At 35.0% G+C, this 5,743-nt stretch overlaps 1 long non-coding RNA gene across 1 annotated transcript; it reads left to right on the top strand.

The window, feature by feature from the left end:
* Nucleotides 1-4,878: 4,878 nt before the first annotated feature.
* On the top strand, nucleotides 4,879-5,302 carry LOC117929853. Its single transcript, XR_004653815.1, has 2 exons — nucleotides 4,879-4,997; nucleotides 5,253-5,302. It is a non-coding gene; the product is annotated as an uncharacterized LOC117929853 (long non-coding RNA).
* The last annotated feature ends 441 nt before the right edge of the window (nucleotides 5,303-5,743 follow it).

Below are 5,743 nucleotides of genomic sequence, written 5' to 3'. Positions count from 1 at the left end.
AGTTATCTCTTACGAGCCATTCAAAGGAAGTCTAAGGTGAATAACCATTGATGAAATTCACTACCATCTGTTTTGCCATTTTAAAGGATTAAAACTTGATTTGCTAAATCCATACCGGTTCGGGAAGCAAGCATCACCATAGTTGCAACCCCAACGCGAGGAGCCTATCCTGAGATTTCCAATTTTCATAAGAGCCAGAGCATAGCTATCCTAAATTTGAGAAACTTGTTTTTACACCCTTTCATTTTAGTCTTTAATGTTAGCTTAAATTAGTTTAAATATTTCTAAAACATTTACATCTTCGTTTAAAGCTAACATCCATAAGAAAATCACCTATTTTCCTAATTTGAATATCACTTGTGTTTGCGAAAACCCTTCCCAGTGAACGATCCTAGAACCACTATGCTATAGTAGCTTGGCTACTTTAGTAATAGTATTTAAGGTATAAATTTTGTTGATACGCCTTTAAAGCTAAGCTACCAAGAGTCGCATCAAATGGCGCCGTTGCCAGGGAAGGTGCCACAAGCACAGTGAAGCAACCATTAAGGGTAACTTGTGATCTTCATCACAAGTTTGGTGAGTTTTCTTATAATTTTTTTTTTTTTAGTTTAGTTTTTATTTAGTTAAATTTTTTATTCTCTTTTCTTTTCTTTTTTTTTTAATTTCAATTTGTGCATTCCTTGTTGGATTCGAGACCAAGAGGGAACCCTGGTACAAGTTGAAGAAAAGAGCCTTAGTTGAATATCATTTTTTTTTTTAGAAATGGAAATTCCACATGAAGATCAAAGCTCTCAACATCAACCGAAGGACAAATTCGCATACCTATCCATGAGGGATCAGATTGAATTAGGGAAAAGGCAAGTTCAACAAAGCCAATGGGGTAGTAAGTATGCTTTGAATGGAGATGATTCATATGAGCATACGGTAGGGGAGTGCCCTACCATTCCAACTGTGAGAGACATGTGCGGTTACCAAAGCTCCTACACCTCAAGTTGGAATAACCATCCCAACCTTACAAACCAACCTCAACCTCAACCATCAATGAGTACATCTTCATTGGAGCAAGCCATTTTGAAGATAAGCAAAGTCATGGAGGACTTTGTAAGTGAGCAACAAAAGATCAACTCTCATCTTAATGAAAAGATTGATAATTTGGAGAGTTCAATAAATGTAAGAATGGAGGAGGTTTATAATGATCTATCACTAAGGATAGAAAAAGTTCAAGACTCCATTGAGAAGCTCACCAATCTCGACATAGCAAGGGGGAAAAGGAAGCTTCCTCCTCAACCCCACCATAACTTTCAAGGAACCAATGCAAAAAGATCAAGGAAAGTGTTGAAGATCGACACTTTGGTGGGGGATTGCTATGACAACTCTATGGACCAATCTTCCATTGAAAATCATAAGGTTCAAGATGATAAAGGGTTACCTGAACCCTTTAAAGCATCCACTTCTGCAGGGAAGAGAAGAGAAACGAATTCCCTTGGACCAAATGGGAAAGATGCCAATTTTGTTTGGATCCAGGGGGAATTCAGCATGACGTGGGTGTGTGAGTGAGGATGAGCTAAATAGTTCATCTTCTTTTTGGGGTACATGCTATCAGCTTCATTTAAATTCTATGCTTTCTTTAAATTTATGCATGTTTTAGTTTGAATTCTTAGCTTTAATTTAGTTTTAATATGTTTTTAAGATGAGTTTTGAAGTGTTCATGCAGGTACGATGCTTGCAAAAATCGAAATGGAGGTGAAACAGAGGAAACAGGGGAGCCAAAATGCATAAGCAAAGCTCTCAGTGGAATTTCACACCATGAACACACTCAGTGCGAATTTTTCGCACAGTGATAGTGCATGGTGCGAAAAGGAATTTCTATACATTTTGGAAAGCCAAGCCTCCCGGGATGCTATCTTCACACCTCAATTACCAATGCGAAAACTTTCGCACCTTGTTTATCTTGGTGCGAAATGATTTTCAAGCTAATTTCTAAAAACAAAGCTCTCGGGAAGGCCTTTTTCTTGAATTCCATGTTTTTCCAAGTTTAAAAATTCATGAATGCATTTCCAAACCTTTTGTTTTCAAATCCAAACCCAATTTTAGAAATCCCATCCATCCAAAACTTTTTAAAAATCGAATTTCAAAACCATTCCATGCATGGCCGTCCACTTTGATTTTCATTTTCCATCATTTAATTTTGTTTTTCATCATTTATAAACTACCCAAACACCTTAGGAATCTTGTTTAGAGCCTAACCAAAACCATTTTTGAATTTTTTCCAAAACTTGGAAAATACACAGTCGGGCTTCAAAGGAGGTGAACAGTGACTGTGCCAATTTTGGCACTCACTATTCACTCCTCCTTTGTTTTCCCCTGTTTTAGCCAAAAATCTCCAATTTTAACACCCCTGCAAGCTACATTCAAATGTCATTGCAACTTATATGAGTATACCATCATGGCATGGACCCTTTGAGCCTTGTCCTCAGCTGCTCAAAGTGGGGCCCACTCATCATTTTTGTAAATATTTAGTATAAATTCCTCTCTCATTCAATTTTTGAATTTTGAAACAGGTGGTTCAACCTTCTCAACTCCAAGTCCACATCGCATGAGGTACCACTTCCTTCCTCCTTATTTTCGATTCAAACATTGAGGACAATGTTCATCTCGGTTGGGGGGAGAGATGAGGAAGTAAGTATTAGTTTAAATTTTTATCATACTTAGTTAAATTAGCTACTTTTTGTTTAAATTTTTGCTTTAAACTCCATGGATATTAAGGATTAACTCTCAAAATTAAATGAGAGAAGTCGAGTTTCAACTTGATTACATGAGTCTTAGAGTTTGTATTATGCTCTTCTAAAAGTTGATGAATTGTTGAAACTCCCATTGCATGCAAACTTATCTCTTCCACCTTAAGCTATTCGCACACACATACATTAGATTCCGGTTATAAGATGTAAAACTATCTCACCCTCTAAGCTTGAGAAATCATAATTTGACACCTTTAACCTCTCTTAAATAGTGTTGGGACACCTCATAAAGACCAATGAGTCTTTGAAAAAATAGAAAAAAGAAAAAGAAAAAGAAAAAAAATAAAAAAAATAGAATAAACTTCTTTGCTTGCCTTGAAACCTGAGCATGGTCCGAAGGGGTGGCGAAAGCCTTTAAAGCCTGGTGCCCTAAGCCTTTATTGGTTGGGAGTCACCGATCCTCTACTTGTTACATGGGTGAATTGGTTAAGTTTAGTAAATGAAAAGAATTGTGAATAAGAGGTGCGTTCCTAGCCTATCAAGAGATGGTTAATTTTGCTAAGCTTAAAGAAAGACTTAGGTTGGGGGAAGATGATAGTTATCCATACTATACTCGGAAGCTAATCACATTAACACTTAGCTTTTAGTGGAAGAATTTGATTTGGATCTTTTGAGAGTGGAAATTCTTTTGATGCTTAAACTTGCATAATATTCATTCTTTGTACTCTATGATCAAGTGAATGCTTTGACAACTCTTATTATAGGTTGAGTTTCACATCTTTATTGATCCATGGATGTCCATCATGCCACTCATATCATTTTTTGGAGTGATTTGCATGATCCCTTTTATGTATATTATTATAGTTTACTTAGTTTTTATCTCCTCCATTGCTAAGGGACTAGCAATGAGTCGGTTGGGGGGTGATGAGTGATTGAACATCATCCCTTTATAGGGGCATTGCCACAAATTGAAGCGTTTGATGTAATGGATGACTCAGATGCAACATGTATGCGAGGCGATTGTGAGGGGATTTGGATTGAGAACAAATCCTCTATGTAGCTGTATTTTAATGCTAATGTATGAATAAAGGTCATGGAATGGGTTGCAACAGCCACAAAATAGGTAATTTTTATCCTTTCTTTATTTTTTTGCACAAAATATTGACCATTCTTTAACATCTCCCAATAACATATTTACTAAAACCTTTTCCCTAAATTGTGCATGGAAGATACTAAATTAGTTATGTTTATGAGAAAAAAAATTATGAAATTTTTTATCATCAATATGCATGTTGTGTTTTCCAAACTTAATGTAACACAAACCGATAGTCCAAAAGCTTTCATAAGTTCTTATGGACTTGATGAACTTGTTGAAACCACGTGCTCCTTCCATGTTGATTCTTATAGGAAATTCCTACTGCAAATTTAGCTTTCTTATACAAAGGCCCTTGGGTTGCTTAAAATAAATGAAATGTTAAACAAAGCGGGACAAAAAAAAGTTTAAATGAAGTGTTATCCTTGTTATATGATGAACAATTCTAAAAAGATCTATTGAATTCATGATCTATTGCATTTCATTGTGCAATGATTATGGATTTGTTTCTTTGAAAAGTTATGTTTTACAATTATTCTTTGACTAGGTTATATGCAATATAATTTAAACTAATCTTTATCATTTTTTATTTTTTTTGTTACAAGAATGGAGACAAAGGAAGGAGAAAAACCCATAAAAAGGAAGTACAGAGGGATGACACGGAAGCATATGATTATAAAAAACAGAAGCAAGGGGGTTAAGTTGCCGGTTAAGTACAATCTTGATGGCATTTTCATAGGAGAATCAGCAGTTCATCTAACAAGCTACTTAGGCGTGTTAGCACGCACTATGGTGCCAATAAGATATAAAACTTGGCATGTTGTACCTAAACAGTTGAAGGATAAGTTTTGGGACAGCATTGAGGTAACCATTTCTTATTTAAATCACTTTGATGCAAAATGTCTATCATTCTTAACCTCTTGAAATTACTAAAGTTTGGTATTAATGTGCAGACTGCTTTTTCATTAAATCATAAAAGCAGGAGGAATTGTATGTTAACAATGCGAAAATGCTTTCGGTCCTTTAAGAACTTGCTAATAGTGAAGTACATTCTTCCTTTCGAAGACCAACCGGAGCTCCTCAAAAGACCACCAATTCAATATACTTTTATTGAGGATGAAGATTGGACAATATTTGTCAAAGATAGATTGTCTGACAACTTTAAGGTATAATTAAGACTCTTTACATACCTCTTATTCACATTCATTAATTATAAAATTTTAATTTATAGGAATATCGAGAAATTCAAAAAGAAAGAAGAAAGAGAAACATTTATAATCACCATCTAGGTAGGAAAGGATATGTCGGTCTTGAGGAAGAGATGGTAAGTGTAAGCCTATTAATTGTTATTTATTTATTTTATGCATAATACATAATAGGGTTATATGATAATTATATTATACATTGTCCTATTTTGAAAGATGGTTGCAAGTGGATCAACTGAAACTATTGATCGAAGCATATTGTGGAAGAAAGCAAGGGAAAAAAAGGACGGCACCTTTGATGAAGTGACCATACTAGTAATTGAGAAAATAGTAAGTGAATATTTTTCAATTTTAATTACATATATTTATAATAAGTTATTTACAATAACAAATTTGCAATTTAACTTTATAATTAATATTTTTTAAGGACAAGCTATTGAAAGAGTCTCAAGAGAATGGTAGAAGTGGTAGTGGAAGTAATGATATACTTGTGGAAGCATTGGGTACTCCTGAGTATAGTGGTCGAGTTAGGGCCAAAGGGAAGCACTACACACCTTGCCAATATTTCAATAGTGCTGCAGATCGTGCTGTCAGGGATTTCATAACAGCATCTAAAGAAGAACAAAGAATATTTTAGGTAGAAGTGCTAGCAAAACTGTCTCAAGTAGGAGTTGTTACTCCCCAATCTGATGTTAGCAGTTCAAACA

This window comes from Vitis riparia, chromosome 1 (assembly GCF_004353265.1).
Source record: "Vitis riparia cultivar Riparia Gloire de Montpellier isolate 1030 chromosome 1, EGFV_Vit.rip_1.0, whole genome shotgun sequence".
Taxonomy (NCBI): Eukaryota; Viridiplantae; Streptophyta; class Magnoliopsida; order Vitales; family Vitaceae; genus Vitis; species Vitis riparia.
This window is presented reverse-complemented; position numbering and strand designations above follow the sequence as displayed.